Source organism: Poeciliopsis prolifica, unplaced genomic scaffold (assembly GCF_027474105.1).
Source record: "Poeciliopsis prolifica strain line A6 unplaced genomic scaffold, Auburn_PproV2 SCAFFOLD034, whole genome shotgun sequence".
In the NCBI taxonomy this organism is placed as follows: domain Eukaryota; kingdom Metazoa; phylum Chordata; class Actinopteri; order Cyprinodontiformes; family Poeciliidae; genus Poeciliopsis; species Poeciliopsis prolifica.
The window spans coordinates 2,925,001-2,947,344 of record NW_026562409.1 but is presented as its reverse complement, the minus strand read 5'-3'; the positions used below and the strand labels follow the sequence as shown (position 1 = coordinate 2,947,344).

General features: G+C 39.3%; 1 protein-coding gene across 1 annotated transcript in view; it reads right to left on the bottom strand.

Annotated features, from left to right (window-relative positions):
• The window catches only part of cacng2a (calcium channel, voltage-dependent, gamma subunit 2a), a 54,015-nt gene that overhangs the window by 21,971 nt on the left and 9,700 nt on the right, over window positions 1-22,344 (bottom strand). The gene's annotated exons all lie outside the window — the stretch shown is intronic.

The window sequence follows — 22,344 nt, the reverse complement described above, 5'->3', positions numbered from 1 at the left end:
AGCAAGAAAGAGGCTGATTATAAATAAAAAATCATTTTCATTAGGAGTATAAACTAATTTAATCGCTTAATTACACTTTTGATTTTTAGGATATTTAATTTTGGGAAATATTTAATTCTTTTGGACTCTGAATTTAGGTCAACTGTACAACAAAAATATATGTAATATTTTTATTACAAGAATAAAGTTCATATTATAACCAAAATAAAGTCATAAGTTTATGAAAACTCCAACAGGAGTTTCTTGTGAAGCTATGCTAAGTTTTACAGATAAGGCTAAATACTTTAGAGGAATACTAAATACCTTTTAGCACATCTGCATGAAGTTGTGATCAGTACCAGGATTTTTAAACTATCATGCAAACAATCGAGACTATTTGGCCAAATCCTGCATCTGAGCTCTTTTCCTCATTAAAACAACTTTTCTTTCTGCGAATATGTTCTCGCAATTAAACAAAAATTCCGAAGGAAGAGAAAGTTATGTGATTATTTTTATATATTAGCAACATAAATGACATATGCCAAAGAATATTTAGTTATTTGTTAGATTTTGATGTTGAATGACACAGAATTACAATTTAAAGCCAGAATTCTGAGATGAAAATTAAAATTATGAGAAAACAGAATTTTGAGAAGAAAAAAAAACCCAAACAGAATTCTGACATCAAAGTCAGAATTATCAGAAAAAGTCAAAATTCTGAGATTAGAATTTAATTATTTTTGTTTGTTTATCTTTTTTTGGTCCTAATCTTCTTCCATTAAAGAAGATTAGCCAATATCCAGCAGAAAAACATCAGAAGGAGGAATTAATTTGGTTTTAATTTTCTATGTTTGTTTCCCTTAAACAGATTACCGTTGGTTCTGGCTGCTTCCTTCTGGCTTACAGGTGGATTTAATCTGATCATTTAAGTAATATCAGGTAGTGGCCAGCCCGGATCGCGTCAAAGCAGCGAATATCAGAGGCTCTGTTTGAAGGCCTGCAGCAGTTGGCGGCTTGTAAACAAGAGCGGAGCAGCTGCTGCGACCTGGAGCCGCCCCAGCTGCTGCGCAGCGGCAACTTTCCCCGATGTGAGGCAGTTTCACACTGATGAGGTCACTCCAGGTGGGGTCGGCAGGGAGAGGCTTCCGTAAGGCGGCCATTACGGTGACCTGGGTCTTCAATGGCGGCGAGCGGCAGGCCGGTGGGGAGGAATGTGACGGGACCAGATGAGAGTTTCATTAACATTTTCATCTCCTCTCCCACCGGTGTAATTAGGGGAGCAGGTGTTGGTTGCATTGGTGCCAGGTGTAGCAGGGCAGGTTATGGCAGCGGGGTGTGATGGACACAGCGGGCTGAGCTTTTCACTTTGTGAACAATCAAGAGGTGGGTTGAGTCGCTAAAAGTTGTACTAAAGCACTACTTCAATATTTTTTTAACTTATTTACTGAGGAACTGATGGAACATCAATCATTAGTATTTAAACATTTCTGCCAACAGAATCAACAGAACAAGATTTGGTTTGATCAGGACATTTTTGACACGTTTCTCCTCCTATAAATGTGCTGATATAGCTAACTCTTTGTTAGCATCTTTTCTCATGAAAACATTTCTGATGTTCTCGTTCTTATGCTAAAGCTAAACATGGCTGAAAAAACTTTTCACAATATCTGAATGTTTTTACATTTATTTTGAATATGCAAACAATACCTGGGCTTCCTATGTGTTGCATAATATTATAGATATGATGACAAATTAAATTTAAGGAAGCAGAATAACGACAGCAGATATTAGCATTTAATTTTAGTCAATATTGATAATCTATCGATAATTTATTTTTTTTGTTTTAAATATCTTCCATCCAAGTGGTATGACTTTTATCTACAGTTTTCACGACACTGTTATGAAACCTGAAACTTCTGCTGTAAGCTAACATGTTGTTGCCACCAACTTTTTTCAGCTAGCACTGAGTGGTTCAACAGCTAAAGTTTTCCTCTGCCTACATAATATTTAGTATCATTTATCTTCTGATATTGATCACATATCCATCACAACATTGTTATTTATTTATTGTCCAGTCTTAAATATACCAAGTTTACAAATTGTCACCAGATTTGTGACTGACTGGCAACCAATTAATTATGCAACCTTGTTTTTCTTCGACGTCCGAACAAGCGTGGGAACCTCTGTGCTAATATTCCCACTAATCCCTCTTAGTCCCAATCCATCGTTCTGAAACACGTATTTTTTTTCCTGCTGACGCAGCATTGGCAGATAATCAAAAAAACATCGATTTCCTTCAACAGGTTTCTGTAGCAATTAGAACAAGCATGTGGGTTAAAAAAGAGGAGAATTTCACGGAGTATGGAACGGAGAGATAATAGCAGGAAGAGCAGGTAACAGAAAGGCTTTGAAGGACAGGGAGCAGAAAGACGGGGAGGAGGTGGAATACATCAGTTTTAAGTGGTACAGTAACTGCTGAGCCGTGAAAAAGCCCTCTGGAGTTCAACAGAGCTGCACACTTTTTGAACTCGATGCTCCGATCAAAGTTCCTTCACACTGGAGATTAGAGTCGGGTTCTCCGTAATCAGCAGGAAGGTGAACGCTGAATCTTACCGAAAATAAAAGGCACATAATCCACTAAAGCTTTGTTCACACACCGCTGAAGGTGTCGACCCGCCGCCTACCTGAAATAACAATGCGTTTGTTTGAATCCGGGTTGCCAGATCTGACTGTTTCCAACCCAAACGTAAAAAAACTCCCACCAACCCAAATCTCAGCCTCCGATAAAACTAATAACTAAATAATTTCTGAGTACTCCTACTTTATTTTTGTTGGTTGCTTTGTGCTGTGCTTGCCTACCAAGATGGCGGTTCAGTGGCGTGGATCATGGCTCAAACCTATGAGAACTATAAATAACGCATTTTCTGCCAACTATTTCCAAAGAATTTTCCTCTGAACTCTTTCTAAAAACTTGTCAAATGTTGTAAACAGCAGCCCAAATTTAAACAACTCGTCCAAAGTTGTTTATTCAACCCGATGTGTTTAGAAACAGCAACACTGAAAGAAGAAAAGTGCACACCTCCAGTTCCTCTCTGAGCGTATTTCAGGAAGATGACTTGTGTTTACATTCGGCTGCATGACTTTGTCCCGGTGGAGCTGTCTGGACTAACTAGCAGCAGCAGAGGCACCGTGTGTGTCCTAATAACGTTATGAAGTGGATTCAGGATTTGGTTTGCAGCTGTTGGGAGGGGAAGGACTTTAATTAACGTGTTGAAAAGATTTATATGACAGGAACCGCTGTAAATGTACTGCGTCTTGTAATTCATGTCAACACAGCAGGCTGCTAACATAAAGGCATCTCCAGCCAACATCATGAATGTCAACGCAGGGATGCAGAAAACCCACTGGGTATTTTTGGTAACATTTTGTTTGTGCACAAGATTGACATGACCTGTCATAAACATAACGCCTGTTATAAACATGACTGTTGTGACTGTTGTCATGAAGTGTAATTCAGTAAATAATGATCCTTTTAATGCAAAGTTTCATTATAAGGGTCATTATTTACTGAATTATACTTTATGACAGTCATAAACACTCATAAAATCTCCTTCATGCTGCTACATCTTGATGAACAGTTAGTTTGTTTTGTCTTATTTCAGGTGTATTTATAAGTCAGAAACCAGCTGACTTTTTAACCAGACAAGTTATTTGTGCTACAAATGGCTTTCTGTACTTAAATAACGTGCTGTGAGGTTTGTGAACGTCCTTTATTTTCCAAGCAGGTGATTATAAACGACTTTGCAGGCGGATCTTCCTGGTGCTGCTCCCACAGACCGATGCACCTCCATGTAGCTGTAAGGAGCTACATGCTAGCCTCCTGCTTCCCCTCCTGCCCTCTGCAGCCACAAAGCTCTTCACTCCCACCGCCCTGCAGAGACTGAGGGCCTCTCAAGAGTGGAGTGCAGCAAAGAGAGAGGAGGCTTGTTGTGGCAAGGAGACAGAGGGCGTGTGTGTTGAAGATTTATAGTCGCACAACACAGCAAGGCTCTGGACCGAGTCCTGAGGGACCGGGGTTTATCCGGTCAGCTCGTTTACAGGCACAAACACAAACCGTGCAGATCGACTGTTCACGGCGCCGTGACGTAGCCGTGATGCTCTTTGTTCACGCTGCTGAGAAAAAGGAGTCTTTCCCCAGGCTGCGTTCACATGGAGGTGCAGAGTTCTGGTCCAGCTCAGATGAACACGACTGCAGACGCGGATCCTGGCTTCCAGTTACTAAGACCATCAATGCCTCTCCTGCAGTCCTACTGGGGAAAGAAGGATTATCTGGAATGTGGCTCTTCAGTTCCTGTCACATATATTAGGGCTGGACTGATTTTCTTTATTTTGCGAGATGTTAAACAAATCTTATCTACTGATTTGCTCTTCCGCCACAAAAGTCTCGGAATAGATAGGCTGGCGTTTCAGTTGTGCAGAAACCTTCATCCATGACCAGTAGCAAAAAGTTACGTTTAATGTCATACAAAAACTTAAATATTTCTAAATGATCACCACAAAATCTGTGATCTTGATTATCACAAAAACAGTCACAAAATCCTGCTTTGTGACGTGAAATCATTATTTAACTTTAAGAACTACTTGCTGAATGCAGACACAGGATTTATTCATTTATCAATACATTCAGAATCTTTCTTTAAGAAGATTCAAAACCTTTAATTTGCCCAAAATTAAAATGAGTTTGACGCCACGGCCTTAAAGTACCTTCTTTAAAAAAAATAATGAAATAAATTAATCTCAAATGAATTATGCAGCATTTAATTTGAACTCTGAAGTTACAATTCGGAATTGGAAAGTTAAGAAATTCTCATTAACCAACATAAATGCTTCACATCATCAGGAAGATAAACTGAGTCAGTCCAAAAAACAGAAAGTTTTCAAATGACGATTTGATTCATAAAGAGAAAAAAGCGATCCAAATCAACACGGCCCTCTGGGAAAAGTAATTGACTTTCTTGTCAAATCATGAATGAAGTGATTGAACTGCAGTTGTTAGAAAGCTGAGCTCAGTTTCCCAGGCATGATTATCACCTGACCTGGAGATGAAAGCTGACAGCTGAGAGCTCTTAAAATGCAAATCATTTTGTGAAATAATGTGGAATAAAAAACAGCAAAGAAGAAAGAGAGAAAACATGCAGCAAGAGAGATAATTACATCAAAATCACTGATTCAACCAGGAAATTATAAACCAACCCGGAAAAACCCAGAAAGTTTTAACAACAGGAAACAGAAACTGGATAAAAATGAAATCTATGAGCTAAAACCTCGGAAATATTCTGTCGTCTGAACAAAACTGGATAATTTTTGGAAGGTGTGTGTGATCGCCTAAAACTAACACAGCGTCTCAGAAACAGGAAGTGGACTATACCGCCGGGCATTCTGGGTAAATACAACCAAATGCTACGGGAAAAATGTTTTGTGATTTTTAAACAAAGACAGCAGAGAAATCCTACAATATCTGATAAAATCACGGTTGCGCTCTGTGTCTTCTTCAGAGGTTTTCTTGTGGTTTCCCTCAGTAGTTCTTGGTGCAGCGCCCCCACAGGCGAGGAGGGGAACAGGTTTTCAATTAGCACTGATTACAGTTTTCTGGTCAATCTTTAAGCAATCAGATTTCGGCCGATGCCAATTATTTTTTCTGAAATGTCTCTAAATATAGTTAATTGCAAACGTGCGGGCAGCTCTATTTGAGTGGTTTGTTGAGGTGGATAAGATCAGGGGATAAGATGAGCTTTACGTGTAAACATCAGCCGATCACCAATCTCCCAACTAAATCAATGCCGATAAATAAGTGACAGTGCAGTGTGAAAGCGAACTGCAAAAGCTGAAAATGTAACAAATTTTACAACTTTTGTTGCCGGTTGCACCGAGCCGGAGTGATTTTAATGATTTGGTGTTGATAACAGAGAGACAGAAAAAGATTTGTTGGAGTTTTTACTGCAAACTTTGACTCTGTTACCATAAAACATGACGGACTCTGTAACACTGACAGTGAGTCGGTCCTGACTGCCGTCACACTGTGTGCAGGTAGAAGGAAAGTGAGACTTGTCAGCTTCTTCCTGGACGCCATATGAGAGAGACATCCGGGTCAGAACTGCCCACTCAAAACACGGATCAAATGGATCCACAGCAGCCGCGGCTCCACGCAGACAAAGGTTCTGATGAGACACAAACACGTAGGAGGCGCCGGGCGGAAAGGGGAGGGCGAAGCGACGAGGAGGCTGCAGAGGGTCAGAAGGACTTGACTGAGTAGGAGGCGCCGTTTAAAGCAGACAGAGTTCGGAACGGTGAGAGACGGAGAAGATTGGAGCTCGTTTGGATCCGGCGGTGGGCGGCATTCTCAAAAACTTTCCTGTTGGCCACTGAGTGCGTCAGTATCCAGAGCCCCCTTGCCTTCCTCCCTGCCCCCGTGTCCTCCTCTTCCTCCCACCTCAGTCCCAACAGTTGCCATGTGGACATCAGAGAGCTTTTCGCCTCTGTTGCCATGGCGATCTGGGCCTGACCAGGCAGAGGCCGACACGCACAGAGATGCTGATGCGTTTTTAACACCTGCATTTCCTTTTCTAATGTGCGCAAAACTCTTTCGATACTCCGAAAAGCGACTGGAATCACCCGAGAATATGTTTGTTCACACTGGGAGCCTTTAAAAAACATCATCAAACCACTTCCTGTTGTCTTATTCATCGTTTCCACCAGCAGAAACACGCAGTTGCTAATCATGTGACTCATGTGATGTGCTTACATTGCAGTTTTTTAAATACACTGATAGTAAATGCACTATCCCCAGAACCAGAACCGAACATGGAGAGGCAACATTCAGCTTCTACGCACCACAAATCTGGAACAAACTTCCAGAAAACTGCATAAAATTGCTGGTTTCATGATTGGTTTGAAGAGCTGAAATGTGCTAATCAAACAAACTGTTCATGAAAACGTAACGAGTTGCTGAATGGTACATGGCGACAACCTCTGGCACGACCACCTGAACGGCCTCCTCCCAGCTGGAAGGCAAAACTCCTAATCGCCTTATTCATCTTCATAATCTGGATATTTGTCTCAGTAATGAGCTGCAGAACCAGGGAAGACCTCATCGCTACGGCACAAATACTGCAGAAACACAAATACTCACCAAGTATTTTTGTCTAGTTTCTACTGAACATATATTATTAGTACATGGAATAAGACAAAACTAGTACTGGTTCCATTGGTAGATTATTTAACTTAAAACACGGGGAAAATGTCATGTAATAAGTAAAATAATCTCCCAACTTTTTCATCAGTCATAAGGAATTATTGACTTAAAACAAGCTTGATAAGTTCCACTGGAAGACAATTTCACTCATAACATGTTAAAATGTCTTATAATAGTGAAATAATCTGCCAATTGAACATGAACCTTTTTTTCTTTATTAACCTAAAACAAGATCCTGTATCTTGCTGAATAGTTATTTTTAGGTTGGTTTTGTCTTATTTCAAGACATTTGCACTAAAACTAGACCAAAATACTTGGTAAGATGTTTTTGCAGTAGAGGGCTTCAGGTCAACCCTCAGCAAAATGTTGTGTAAAAAACTAATCAGGACAAAAGAGTCGGGCAGCTTTCCTGTCACTGGAAGGTGGGGAACAATCAGGACGTTTAAGGTAACGATATCTAAGGGTTTTTAAGAAAACACACAATCCAAAGCTTGTGTTTGTTGATTATATTGATATTATTTTGGATAGAGATGCAAAATTTTACCTCCTGCACTGCAAAAGCAATATATTTTTTACATTTCTAGTGCAAATGTCTGAAAACACTGTAAATAAGTCTAAAAGTTATTCATAAAAAACTTTTCAGAAAGAAATAGGAGCTTATTTTAAGTAAACAAGTTTTACATTTTTTTACTAGCTCTGTGGGCAGATTATTTCTTACAAGACATTTTTCTGATGTAATAAGTGAAATAATCTGCCAAATGTACAGGTACCAGTCTGATTGTAATAATTATTGAATATGGAGGCTCCGGCCCAGAAGCTAATGCTACTCCAGCATGTTGGTAAACAAACAAAAGACTCTAATGTTAAACCTGAAACAGTGAAAATTTCATAAAGCGAATATTTATGGCAGGAATTAGCAGTCAGTTGCTCATCCATATTTACCACTCTCTTAAACGTTATGTGTCCTTGTTCCAGTTAGGATCAATCTATGGTCTATTCAAAACATATTCATCACACTTTCACACTTTCTGCAACACTTTAGATAATGAGACTTCAGTCTAGTTACTTCAGAATGAGCTGTTTCAGGGCATCCTGTCACTTTAAATACAAATAAACCGCTGCTAGCGACATCCTTCCACCCCAACTCATCGTTTACATTGGCGTGAAAAAATCGATCTTTGAAAAGCAGAAATGTGGCCTCCTACACAACCAACAAAGAAAGCAGCAAGAAGATTCTGGATGGTCAGCCAACAACAAAACACTAGTCTTTCCCAGCAGCCGTTGTACTGAGCATTCAGTGGTAAAACCAGCTGACCAAACATGCTGGAGCTCCGCTAACGGAACTCTGTTGATTTGTAACGTCACATTCTGGAAGGTTTTTGAAACTACTCATTTTCCAAATAGCGTTTATTTTATTTTATTTTAACAATATCTGTTTATTGCTCCACTTAATCATGATAAGTCTTATTTAGTGACATGGCTCTGTTGTAGCAAATCATTCCACCAGCTGGGGATCCTCCTGCCTGGACCCATCTGTGCGACTCGGTGGAGTTTACAGGGAATGGTGGGATGAGATTTCCCAGTTTCGGGAACAGACGCACCAGTGAGTCACGGCAGCTGAGAGCATCATGTCCTTCTGGTTAGACTGGCTCCAGGGGGAGGAGAGGCTTTCCCGGACTGGAGCCACGCAGTGACAAATAACGGCAACACTTCACCGACGCGCATCACAATCATATAATCAGCTCCGCATGGGGGAACGCCGATAAACACAGAGAATGCTGGGAAAGCTGCAGCGAACCCTCATTAACTGACGGGGGACGTTTTCACAACCCAATCTGCATGAAAACAACAATGTAAAAGTAAAAAAAATCTAATCTCAGAGCAGATATTAAGATGCTGACTCTGAACCGTTGACTCATTCCTGGACTGAATGTCAAACTAATTCACTAATTAGGATGGAAACATTCAGTTCATGCTAATCCTCTGATTGCTGCTTAAAAAGAAAAGATGAAAATGATCTCAAAACTAAAAATGTTCCCTGACTGAAAACTTTAAGATTCGAGCAGCAGGACGAGGAAAAACTCTGGGATATTTACTGTTTATAGAAAATAACATGGAGTTTAGTTTGCAACAAGTAACTGTTTTTAAATTGTGATTTATTCCTTATTTTTAACTCAGCAATGAACATCATGAACATCTTATCATTCAGATGACATTAAACAGAAATTTGAATAATAAATACAAACCAATAGAAACCAAAGATAAAATAAAGCACACAAAAAACACAGCAAATAAAATGTACAAACAATTTTAAGGTAAGTTGGACAAATTAAGAAATAAATTACCTAAATAAATTTAACATGAATTAATTTAATTAATAAATGAAAAGGTGTATCTCTGATATAGATGGTTCTGGTTCTACTTACAATTAAAGTTTGGTTATAAAAAGATTTGTCTTGTTATTAATATACAAATTTGTATCAATCTTGAACTACAGTTTGGGGCCACAAGAAATCTGTCCACAAATGGCCCGTGAGCCGCACTTTGAACACCCCTGTCCTTTATCTTGCTAAAAAGTTGCTGGTAAATTAGTTTGCAATAGAAACTGGAACAAAAATACTCAGATTTAGTGTTTTCGCAGTGTAGGTGTCCACTTTGAATATCAGTCATAATCAAATTCACTGCGACTGAGAAATTTCTTATTTTTTTTGCATTTTTGTTACAGTTGGCTGCCTTTAAGCTGTTTCTGACTCACGCTATGTTCATATGTCAGTTTGTGCAGCGCAAACAGGATGTTTCTGTCGTCCGTCTCCAGCTAAGATCACAGGCGACGCAGCCACAGGGACACTTACGCCGTGTCCTCGCAGAGACGCACGCGGCTGCTGGCTGCCAACTGCTTGTGACATGGATGGAGAGATGGATGGATCACAGCCGTGTGACTGGAGGACGATCGGTTTTAAAGATCAAGACGGAGCGCTGACTGATTAAAACAAACAGTGACTCTGGCAGCTTAATGAGTTTAACTGCAGACCAAAAAGAGCTTTTCCAGTTTGCCAAGTTTTCACACTTTGGAGAGAAAAACAGCAAAACTCACTTGAAAAAGACACAATTTTATAACATAATTTGTTACTATTATTAATAATAACCTGTGATAGTATTCTGCATTCAATATAAACTAAAATATAACGAAGTTTTAAAAAGTTTGTGGACCTGACTTGTCCACAAACAAAACACTAATTTAACAAAAAATAAAACAAAAGACAATTTCAATAACATTAAATGTGTAAAATATACGCCAATCAATAAGCCATTGAGCAATTAGGAAAAATAAATATTCATTATGTTGAATCAATCCAAACTAATGACTTAAAGTAAATCACCCTAAATTAAATGCTTAAACACAATATAGGAAAAAAAGCTACAAATGAGGATTCAGAAAATAGAAACAATTTTGGTTATTCTCACTTCCTTAAAACAAGAAAAGTTTAATCTGGTTTAACTTTAAAGAGAGAGAAAAATGTGTATTTGTCTTATTATGTGCATGAAAATATCAGTTTTCATCAATAAAACTTTTAATTAAACATAAGATCCAGTTCATGACAAAACTGCAGTTTGAATATCAAACACTTTGCAAACCTTGAAAATAATTCTAGTTCAAGCATTTTCAAGGTTTTCAAGCACCCTGAAATATTTGTTGCAACACTATTCTTCCAAACTCGTCTCCCTGTTCCTGAAACTGAGCGCCTCAACAGCACCTTGAAGAAAAGGTTTTTCAGAAAACATGAAGTCTCTGTGGAGATAAAAGTGGCAGAAAACTCAAACTCAGCGCAACATTTACAGGCAGTGAGGAAAATGCAGTTACATACAGCAGGGATGAACATAACACCAGCTGAAGTTATTCTGTTACAAAAACATCATGACTCAGATGTCTTTAAATGGACTGATACGACAGTCCGTTTAGACATAAAATCAATTTCACCACGTTTACATTCCACATATATAAAGATTGTTTCTAACTAGATATATAACTAAACTAGGATATCTCTAAATATATTTTTAATCTGTTTGAGAAATATCTTACTACATTCCGACTAGCATAAATGACGTCCGATTTACCGTTAAGTTGCATGGAAGTGTTAATTCAAGACGCCTACAATGAATTTCTAACTTCCTGGAACACATATTTCAGCTACCAACAATTAATTTATCAACTACAAAAGAATATCTTTGAAAAGCAAAAGTGGAACCTACTGCACAACCAACAAGAATGCAGCAAGTCAACAACAGAACGCTTGCCTTTTCCAGCGGCCATTGTACAGCACAAAAACATGCTGGACCTCCACTTGGGTTGCTAAGTGACGGGTGGAACTCTGCTGGGACAGCTCGGTAACGGGCTTTCAGACAGAACTTTTAATCAATAAAGTAGCCCTCGTGTTCTCCAAACGTAACAATATGTCCTAATGGCAAAAATCTAGGCTACCTCTGATCTGGAATGTATTTACGGACAGTGAAATGAAAGTGATTGTATGCTAAAGTGGCCTGCCATACAATGATCAATACCTGTGAGCCACAGGGTGTGATGTCATCAGTGGAGCGGCTCCAGTGACTCTGATGACTACATATCGGAAGTTTTCCTCAGCAAAGCTGAGGAAAACTCCTTCCTTCCTTCCCTCCTTCCTTCCTTCTTTCTTTCCTTCCTTCCTTCTTTCTTTCCTTCCTTCCTTCCTTCCTTCTTTCCTTCCTTCCTTCCTTATTCTCTAAAACCTATCTAAAACTCTCCTGTCTGTCTAGCTCAACGCATCTCCTCAGGCCCCGAGTTCTGGTGGAAGGAAAAGCTGGAAATCAGAGAAGACAGTGCGACTGTCTCTCCATATGTAGTTCCCACAAGTGATCGGCGCCATCTTGGTAGGCAAACTTATGTGCAATGCATAGCAGACTGATGGCTTCGAGAGTAAAAAAAGACTGATGTGTGAGACAAAAACACATGAACAAAATGGCTGCCGTCGGAATCGATCCATATGAAACGGAGAATGAAAACATGTCAGACTACGTCAGTGCTTCTCAATTATTTTCCGTTACGCCCCCCTAGCAAGAAGAAAACTATTCGCGCCCCCCACTCCCCACCGTGACTATCCATCTCTGCATAACATTTTTCCTTATTAACATTTCTTTCGCTGAAAAAACTCTAGCGGCTTATCGGCGTGATTGGGATGTAACGTATTTAAGTGACGCGCTAATTTATTTGGCTTCATGCTGTCCGCTGCGAGCATTTTTAGACACAGCAAACACACCGGTCTTTCCTCTTCTCCAACTGTAGTCACAGTGAAGCCAAGCGCTAAATACGCTTCGTCGTATTTCCTCTTCTTAGCTTTCGGTTGACTTTCTGTTGTCTCATTATCTTTGTTTCTCTCCGCTTTTCTTTTCATCCCTGTGAAAAACTTTTTCATGTTGGGGGTTGTTGAATAACGGAGGCCATAGACAGAACGCAGTCGGAGCTTTTTGTTGACTTAACACTGCTAACCAAGGCAAACCTGTTGTCTTGTAAGTCGTAAAATGTTGCACTGTCGCAAACGTGACAGAAGTAACAATGAGAGCGCCACTGCCGCCTACTGTGCGCAATTACACTTTCTACTAGTACGGCAATAAAAAAAGCCTGTTCCCCAGGATCACACGCCCCCCAGGTATCGCACCGCGCCCCCCAAAGGGGGCCCGCCCCACTATTTGAGAAGCACTGGACTACGTGGACAAGCTGCCTCTGATCTCATGCTATGATACAGCTAACTACCCAGTGAACATGAAGAGTGGAGGATGCATACAATCCATGTTGAAACAGATTGTAAGGACTGTCTGTGTGACTGGCAGAGTGAGAACATGTAGCAACAAACATGAAGGCTACATGTCTGTCTTAGCTAGCACTTAAAAGCTACATTAGCTAAGCTAATTTTGCTAGTTCTGCAGTAAGTACGACAGTAAATATCACTGGTAGTACTCAGAGCTTGTGATGCAGTAGTAGCTGTAAATCATTTTTATTGTTTAGATGTTAGATAACGCTAAGCTTATGGCTTGCTTACTGTTGTCATAGCAACTCCATAGCAACCGTCTGTCAGTTGCAAAGTTCATCACACCTGAGCTACGCACAGCTTGAGTACAGGTTGAATGAAACATTACTTTTTTCCCCCTCAGTTTGGGAAAATCAGAAGGTTTTAAATAAACTTTAAAGGTTCTTAGAAACTTTCTCTAAGTGGTTAAACGCCCCAGTCCCTGCAGCCTCCCATGCCTCCCATGGCAGAATGATTAATTTGTGGCTATTGATTCCTCCTCCTGTGTGGGAGACAGAGATCGAGAGGCCGAGGCAGCGTGAGAGGGTCAGAGAAGCACGAAGGAGTGGAGCAGCTCGGAGCGGGATGAGAGGTGGAGGTGTGTTGGGGGGAGGCATTCGGTATTCAGCGTGGCGTCTCTCTGCAGATCTTTTTTTTTCTTCTTTCTAATCTTTAATGTAGGAAAAAAAGCCGATGGTTGCAGTATGGATGCGTCAGGCCACCTCCTCTTGGTCTCTCCTCTGTTCGGTTCCCATTAGGAATTCACAGAGTGTCCACATGTCTTCTGTTGACCTGCTGCAGCAAGGCATGCTGGGAGGAGGAAGAAGAGGAAGATGGGACGGATGGAGGCAGGCGTTTGTTCATTTTACTGTTTCATTGTATTCATTTAAACGCTGCCGACTTGTACATCCCTTCCTGGTCTCACAGTCTGATAGAAGACGAGCTGCGGGAGGATTAGGACCACCTAGAGAAAAATCTGACTTCATCTCATAATTCTGAGTTTAATGGAAGTAAGGAAGGCAAAATTTTGAGTTTTAAGTAAGAATTCAAAGAAAAAACTTGACAAATATAGAGTCTAAAGCCAGAATTCTGAGAAAGAAGTCAGAATTTTTGAAACTTCAATCAAATTTAATGAGAAACAAAATTAAAAACTCTGACAAAAAAGTATATTTTGAGATTAAAGACAGAAAGTTGGAATAACAAGAAAAACAGAAAACAAAATTTAAGTCAGAAAACACAAAAAATGTCAGAAATTTAAGTCTAGTAAGAATTCTGAGATTAAAATCCGATTAAATGAGAAAAAAGTGAAATGTTTGAGAAATGTTTTTTAAAATTTTAGTTTAAAATCAGAATTTTGAGAAAAAAGTCAATTCTGAGATTAGAGTCAGGATTCTGAGAAAACGTACACAATTTTAGATTAAAATCAGAACTCATGGGAAAAAAGTCAGAAATTAGACATTTGTCAGAATTCTGACATAAATTGTTTCTCAGATTAAATGAGAAACAAACGTTAGAATTCTGACAAAAAAGTCAATTCTGAGATTTAAGTCAGGTTCTGAAGATAAAGTCAGAATTTTGAGAAAAACGTAAAAATGTTGAGATTCAAGTCAGAATTCTTAGAAAAAATGTCATAAATTTGAAACTTATGTCTGAATTCTGAGAATTCTGAGATAAAAATCTGAATTTTGAGATTTTTTTCCAGTGGCCCTAATCGTCCTTTTCGTCCTTTCGGTTCATCTTGCCGCTGCTGCCAGCCTCTGCGGCCTCGGAGAAGCAAAGTTATCGGGTCGGGTTGTGGAAGATGACAGGCTGTCTGATCGCCACTTAATCCTGCTGGATTATCGTTTTAATTAAGCCAGCATGCAGCTAGCGTTTGCTCCGACGAGCCCGTCTCTCTGCGAGCTACGAGAACGTTTCTGAAGGATGTTTGGAGAAGATTGTGACCTACATCAGCCGACTGACTCCACAGAGTCAATTAGAAAAACAATCAGCAAATGTCCAGTTTACAAGGACGAGCAGAGACAGAAAAGAATTGGTAAATATTTGTTTTTCTCCAGTTTACAAATGTTTAATGAGTTAAATATAACAAACTGAGCTGAAAAATCCAAATAAAGTTCCCTGGATTGAGATGAATACAGTAATATTTAATGAGACGTTCACTGTAAAACATTTGACGGTGATTCAACTTGAAAACAAAGCTTCACCTGCTGCCTTAACAATATAATAAAGTTCATCTAAATTGTTTAAACTTGTTTAAAATCCTGACAGATTAAAAATCTTTAGCTGTGAGTTATTATAATCCAATACTGTAATTTACACCAGAAATTATTTCACATTATGCAAGAAAAATGCTACATCTTGACTTCTGTTTTCAGATGTGCAAACTGAATGACTGATCAATTTTAATGAACAGTTTCCTTAAAAACACACAATTGATGATGTATTAATATAAAGTAAATACAACTTTCTAGTGTAAGGTTATATTTTTAACACACAGTTAAGTTCAAAATCAGAAACTTGTAAGATTTATTTTGTTTTCTCTTAAAGCAGCTTTTGATGCAACTGATCAGAATATTATTCTATACACAAGAAATGCACTTCTGTTTGTTTTCCCATTTGAAACTCACATTTGTTGGGTTTTTATTCACAGAACCGCTGAGTAAATAGTTTTTTAATCAAACGTTATTTTCAGGGTTTTAGTTGTGAAAACAGTGAGAAACTCTGTGGGCAAATAAAAGATTCATTTTCACAACTTGTCCACGCAGTCATCCAAAGGACGATGTGAGGAAGAGACAGCTCTGCTGTGTGTGTGTGTGTGTGTGTGTGTGTGTGTGTGTGTGTGTGTGTGTGTGTGTGTGTGCTGCACAGCGTTGATTTCCAGGTGAAAGTGTGTGTTTGTGTGTGTGTGACCGGCTGTGTTTCACGCTGCTGTGATCATGAGAGACACGCCGTCCTGGAAAGCGATCTGAGGGAGCGGAGAGGAGCCACGCTGCGTTTCATTAAAAATTCATCCGCATCCTTTCTGCTCTCCAAGAGACACGGAAAGCAGCGCGTACCGACGCGCATGCGCAGCCGCAGAGACGCGGCAGAGAGAGGGACGGAGGGCGTGATGTCACAGCGCCACGGCAGACCCAGCCTCCGCTGGATGGTAACTAGTTACATTTACTCAGATTACTTTTACTTGAGTTATTTTTTTTTAAAAGAGTTTTAAAGAAACTTTCTCTGGGATCAATTCAGCAAGTCAGAAAATCACTTTAACATGAAAACCTGGCAACTTCAGAGGTTATTGGACTAAATCTGAATTAAAATGTAACTTGAAATGATGACCAGGTTAACTGAATGTTTTTCACAGATTTGGGTAAAACTAGTTATATTTACTCATAAATCTACTTGAGTTACTTTTTTTAAAGTTCACTTTTAGGAGTATTTTACTCTGCTGTACTTTTAACTATTATCCTCCTCTTATTTGAGAACATTTCTGTTTTCTCTACCCACTGAATAAAAAACAAAAATCCACCAGACAGAAACACACCTGCAGTTTTAGTTAAAGTTTTATACGTTTTTTATTGAAATAAATTAATTTGGAAAAACATTTTTCTGCCTGATTTTGTTATTTTTGTCACTTATATAAATTATTGTGATTTTTTAAAGCAGAATGCAACTGTTTAAAAAAATTAACAAATACATTTCTCAACATCAAGTGAAAACTTTAACGTCCACAAAGCTGAGTCCTTTCTGCTAAACGTCAACACTGTAGAGACGATCTGGTGATTATTTTGTATTAACAGATTAATAACAGCTAAAGATGCTTGATATATTTATATTGTTTCTTTTTTACCGACTCTTTTTCTGTGAAACTAAACCTGTTTTAGGTAGAACACATTTATCTCAAATGGAAAGTGTGTATATATTTTTGTACATTTTTGGCTTAATTACTTCTCAATGTTTCCTTTTTAAAAATCTCCATTTAACGATTAAACTAAATGATTGTTTCAATAATCTATTAATTGTTTCAATCTTAGTCCAGTTCCTAAAATAAAGTTCCTACAGTTGGACATGAGTCATAAAAACCCAGATTTCAGAAGGTTTCTGGTTCAGCCTGTGTAACTGAACGACCTTTGACCTCTTCCTCCATCGCCAGCCTGGTGTGTTCGGAGCGGCGCGGCGTCCAGCAGCCTCTCTGGCAGATCCCGTCTCATTGCAACTGTTTGTTTTCCCAACAGCACCATTTGCTGTGACAGTGGGGTCTGCCAGCCAGTAAACCCTCGCTCTGCAGCGCAGCAAACGCAGCAAGTCTGAGCGGCGTCGCATGAGGCGGCGCCGGCGACCCAGAGGCCACCAAACATGGCCGCCAAACATGGCCGCCCAACAGTAACACAGCAAGACAAAGCTATTCTTCTGAGATTCATCATGAGAAATGGAAACTGGAGAAGCAACTCATGTCTGTTGCGAAGTAACAAAGTCATATTTTTATCATGTTATTCATTTGTTTATAAACATCAGCTGTAAACTAAATATTTAGTTAGCAAGCTAAATATTTAGTTAGCAAGCTAAATATTTTAGACTTAGACTTCCTTTATTGTCATTGTACAAAAAAAAAAAACACAAGGTGAATCTTGACAACGAAATGTCGTTACTTGGCTACCAGTGTAACAGAACTAAAACCTTATACTACACAATAAATAAGTAAATAGCAAGTTTGACACTAAATAATTACTTGCAGACTAAATATTTAGTTTTGTTCACTTAGTATTTATTTTGACACTGAATATTTTACTTGCTAATTAAGCTTTAAGTTTGAAGCTGTGACATTTATAGACTAATGAATAACATGAGAAAATATGGCTTTGAAAAATAAAATTTTTTTTCTCTAATAAGAGGCTAGAAAATGTAAAATGATCACTAACTATAAATGGAGCCCAGTTTTTCCACGTAATGCCGTTTTCTGACATAATTCCTGTAGAAAAATGTTTATAACTAGTTTGGAGGTTACAGATTTGGAGACGTGGATGTAAAGCTGCTTTCTGAACTTTTCCTCCATCCTCCTGTTTGAACCGTCACCGTGTGAGAGGAAGTGTTCACCTTCGCGGCCAGGCCGCCCTTCAAATGCAAATCAGTGCTGCAGAATGTCAAAAGCTGATAACAAACTTGCATTTGCATTTCAGATTGCGGTAGCAGATGTGTTCCTGGGCCATTTGGATCAGATCACCTTCATCCTGATCACACATCGCAGCAGAGCAACATCATGTTAAGCGTTAGCCCTCTCAGTCCTCCATCTGTCACAAAGGCAACGCCCCGCTGACTTTGCCTCCAGCTGTCCTCCACCCGGCCCCGGTTTGACCCGCCGCCTGCCTCCGGCCCGCCGCTTGCCTCGGCCTGAAACTTATTTATCTTCCAGGAAGCTGCAGAGTGAGATCTGCTCTCCCGCCGAGTGCTAAGAGCGGCTGGTGGAGGCGGGAACGTCTCTGTCTGAGTTTCACCTGCAGCTAACAGGTACATCTGAACAGTAACTAGTTATATTTACTTCAGTAACTTTTGGAAAAAAATTACTTTCAGGATAATTTTACCGTGCTTTACGTTTTACTTTTACTTGAATAATTTTAGTGTGAAGCATTTCTGCACCAACTTGTGTAAAATTTCTGGATTTTCTACCCACTGAATGGAAAACAAAGATGTTTTAACCAAAAACTCACCAGACACAGAAACACACCTGTAGTTTTTGTGAAAGTTTCATAAGTTTTATATTTAGAGAAAGTGATTTAGAAAAAATTTATTTTGTCCAATTTTTGTTATTTTTGTTACTTTTTTGAATTATTGTCACCAAATCACCAGCGATAATAACGCTGTCATGATGTAAACTAGTTATAAATTATACTAATTGCAGTAGGTACATTAGGATTAGGAATTATAAACCATCTGGTGCTGATGTGGGCCCCACGAATAAAAATCTGCTTCAGGCCCCAAAAATGCTTTGGCCGGCCCTGGTTCGTATTAATATCTGCAGATTTTCCTGTGGGGGAAAAAACCACCAATAAACCCAAACTCTGCCCTGTACCAGCTCTGACATGATGCAGTGTGTTCAAGGTGCGTTGTGACACAAAGCAAATACTCCGTAATAGATTGCAAATGAACTGCGTCGCAGACACCACCGATAAATCAAAAAGCAGATTGCTGTGCATGCTCCGTGCCACTGCAGGAGAAGGAAAGAAGAAAGAGGAGGAGTGAGCTGCACCTCCTTAAAATGAATGGATTGTATCTGCAGTTAATTATCATTTAGCAGAGGGTCTCTTTGGGACGTTTTCACAGCGGAAGGATACGGAGGAGCAGAGCGGAGCTGCGAGATGGGCCTGCTGGTAATTACACGTTCTCTGGGATCAATTCAATGCAAACCTACTAAAAATCACTTCAGCATGGAAACCCAGCATCTTCACCAGTTTATTGGACTCCATCTGAATTAAGATTAAGCTTGAAATGATGATAAAGTTGATGAAGGCTCCATTCACACTGAAAGTATTAGTGTTCATTCTGATCTATTTGTGTTTGTGGTCGTTGGCAGAAAGCAGTAGAACAATAACGTTACCAAAATGAATCCTGGAGGGATTATTAATTCAGAGAGCTGCGCCTCAGCAAAGGAAAAAAATAATATAGAAAAACCGTTAAAGAAAAACTCAAAAACGCTTTTTTTCTGCTACGCTACACCCAGACTCATTGCCATAGTTACTGACAACCACGCCACTTCATGTTTCAGGATTCAACACCAAAAAAAACGTCAAACATTTTCCACGCAGAGAGCAGAACATTTAATCGGTTTTATGTTCTCAGGCTTGGCGTTTACTAACTAAGTGATCGCTGTGGTAAATTAGCTGTCGTTGCTATTAGCTAAGCTAACACTGTCGTGGTTAATTTGCTAATTTAAACACTTGGTAATCTGGTCAAATTTGGTGTGTAGGTTGACTTTAAAAAGAACAAAAGAACTAAAAAAATATCGAATTCCACATCACATCCACATGTTACTTTATCATAGTCAAGCTAGCATAACTGAGCTACTTCCCTCTCCCTTGTTATTTTTTTCTAAATTGAAACTTTTTTCTGACTTTATTAGCTGTTGACAATTAGTAGCAAAGCACCGGCCGCCTTTTTCTCATATATATCAGGCGTATATTTAAGATTTAGTGCGTTTTACTGAGAACGTAACAGCTAAAACCTGCTTGCTAGTCATCAACAGCAAGCGGGTAAATTTCAGAGAAGTTCTGGAAAAAACAAAACAGTTTTTGAGCTCCAAAAGTGAAAAAAATTGCTAGAAAAACTCAGAAACTAATTTGTTTCCCACATTTTTTCCTCAAAATCTCAAAATTTGTTAATTTTATCTTGCAAATTTACTCGTTTTTTAACTACAATGATGATAAATTGTCAAAGTTTTCTTATTTCAAGTGAACAAAAATATTTGCACAAGAAACTTGAAAAAATACTTGGTAAGATGAGTTTTCTTGCAGTCTGACAATAAACATGATCTTAAAGTAAAACATAGTATCTTATTGCTGAAATTCACGTCTTCGGATGTTTTTAGAAGCACAAAAACATGTAAATTGTGAATTTTTTATAGTAGGTCCCCTTTAAATGTTTGTTTCGCCACATTCCCCTGCCATGGGTGATGAAGCTCTGGAAGGAGCCGCCGTCTCTGAGCCGCAGGGCCTCAGCGCCCAGCTTCCTGTCATGCTCTGGTGAGTTGTGGCGCCCCACTGCATGCTTACACAAATATTGGCCCAGGGTATGTTTCGTATCGATTTGTTCTTTGGTCACACAGGATAAAGATAGACCCCACCCAACAGGACCAGCTGCGACTAAAAATAACAGGACACACACGCCGCTCCGCCGCCATCAAAGTTGAATCAGCTCAGTGATGTCATCAAAGCGTCAGGCTTTAGTTTTTAGACATTGTGGGTTTACAGTCGGGTTCTCTCTCCCATCCATCAGAGCTAAACTAATTACACGGTCATCTGCTGCTCGTTCAGCTTCTGATTGGCTATCAGCAGAGTCAATCAGAAGCTGACTAGGCTGATTGGCTCTGCTGACAGCCAATCAGAGGCTGAACTTACCAACCAACGCTAATTTACAAGATGGTGTCCAAAATGATGACTGTTCTGCTGTCGCAGGTTTGATGGATCAGATCATGAGATCCATCCATCCATCCATCCATCCATCCATCCATCCATCCATCCATCCATCCATCCATCCATCATGTCAACAATAACTGAGAACTTATCAGCTAAAATACAACAATAACATTTTTCTCTCAACCTTCAGAGTTTTTAAAAGGTTATTTAATCTCCAGAAAATGTTTTTCCTGTGAATAATTGATGGAAATGAATTGTATCAATGCTGTATTAGCAGATCTTCATGGGTTTCCTCTCACATTTCAGCACATGTTGAGTTTCTAACAGCAGCTGCAGACACATCCTGCCGCCGGCTGTCCAGAGCTGCCAGGCTGGACTGCTACCAGGAATTTTTATTGTTTTAATATCAAATCCTTTTTTTATTTAGTCTGTGACCACAATTACAGTTTGGTTTTAGTCAGCTGCAGTTAGTTCTTTAAGAGCGGATTTTATTGGATTTGGGCGAGTTAAGTTAATTTACAACAAGTACTTGGGGAAATTTTGGTTGAAAAACATTTCCAAGTAGTTTTGGTTCTAGTTTCTAGTGTAAATATCTCAGTAAACCAAACACTCAGTCAAATTGCCTTGGCAGATTATTTCACTCAAAGCAAAACATTTTCCTGTGTTGTAAGTGAAATAATCTGTTGTTGAACTATAACTTTTTCCTGCTGAAAAGTTACCAAAATATTTGCCCAATAAACTAGTTTTGGGTAAAATGTTGCGTTTTTGTAAAACTCCCAGATAAGGTCCAGTGCAGCAGCCTGAGTCCTTCTGTAGTTTGGTCCATTGAGTTCAAATGGACCAAAATATACATGAGTGGAAATTTTGATATTTTATGGACCAAAATGGCAACAATTTATATAAGAAACAAAAAGCAACAAAATCAGACGAAATAAAATGTTTCCAAATAAGTTTCTTTCAATAAAAATCTTTGGGTCTGGTGGACTTTTGGTTGGCAATAAGCCGTCATGTTGGCCGTGTGCATCCAGGGCGGTGAAAATGACCGCCATCCATCGCCGGCTGCAGGCGAACCGACGGCGCGGCGTGACGGAGCTCGGCCCTTTTCCTCAGGCTGCTATCAGACAACCGAAGAGGCAGGAGACACTTTCACCTCCAACAGCCTTCAGGTGGTTTCCTCTTG